This window comes from Orycteropus afer, unplaced genomic scaffold (genome assembly GCF_000298275.1).
Source record: "Orycteropus afer afer isolate SDZICR_OR568_19922 unplaced genomic scaffold, OryAfe1.0 scaffold00264, whole genome shotgun sequence".
In the NCBI taxonomy this organism is placed as follows: Eukaryota; Metazoa; Chordata; class Mammalia; order Tubulidentata; family Orycteropodidae; genus Orycteropus; species Orycteropus afer.
Window position 1 is genome coordinate 3,272,177 of NW_006921851.1, and position 1,134 is coordinate 3,273,310.

General features: G+C 46.7%; 1 pseudogene; it reads left to right on the top strand.

Moving 5' to 3' along the window:
- The first annotated feature begins 350 nt into the window (after window positions 1-350).
- On the top strand, window positions 351-842 carry LOC103204903 (annotated as a pseudogene).
- The last annotated feature ends 292 nt before the right edge of the window (window positions 843-1,134 follow it).

The window sequence follows — 1,134 nt, forward strand, 5'->3', positions numbered from 1 at the left end:
CACAGAGACCCCACATGACAGGGTAGAACAGTCCCAGAGGGTATTTCTAGGCTGTAATCTTTAAGGTGGACTTGCTGGTATTTAAGACACTAGTAGCACAGCCTCCAACATCACAGCAACATACAAGGCACCAAAATATGACAGACAAGAGCTCAGGTTTCAGCAGCACTTTCAGACTAAAACTGACTAGGGAGAGGTGCCTGGCAATCCACTTCTAAAAATACTGGGGAGTCAGCACCTGCTTACTATAAGACCAGTCTACAACAGCAGCAACAGTAAAGGCAGTAGCAGGGACAGGGATTGGGCTTACAGTGAGCAGAAGGGGTCTAGTAGTACATCTGTACAAGTTGGAATCAAAGCTACTTAAAATGGCAGATGATTTGGACTTCAAGACAAGTGATGTAGGGGTTTCAGCCACCTTCCTTCCCAATACAGTGCTCAGCAGTAAGTGAAAATGGCTTTGTGGTGCTCAAAGGCTGGCCTTGTAAGATTGATTGTCAAGATGTCTATTTCTAAGACTGGCAAGCATGCCCACAGCAAGGTCTACGTGATTGGTAGTGACCTCTTTACTGGGAAGAAATATGAAGATATTTGCCCCTAAACTCATAATATGGACGTCCCTAACATCAATAGGAATGACTTACAGCTGACCAGCATTCAGGATGTATACCTAGCACTGTTCCAGGGCAGTGGTGAGGTGTGTGCAAGAAGACCTTCATCTACCTGAAACAGACCTCAGCAAGGAGACTGAGCAAAAATATGACTGTGGAAAAGTATTGATCACAGTGCTGTCTGGCATAACAGAGGAGGTAGCTGTTGCAATTGAAGCAATGGCAAAATAACACTTCCAGGTGGCAGCAGTGATCCTGGGGTCTGCAGAGGCCTTCTCCCCTAGTGCCCAGCTCTGACATGGCCCTTGACTAGACTCTTTCTACACGATTTTTTTTTTTTGGCATGTGTTTTATTTTGGTTCCCCCACCACACCAGTCTGTCGGGGACCTCCTACCCTTTATCCTGCTCCCACGGCCAGGGGCAAGCAATACCATTGTTGAAGCTGCCCTCCTCTTATCCCCTGGCACTAAAGCCCTGATGTGGGAAGGGGACAGATGCTACTTGTAGTTTCCATTTTCTGTT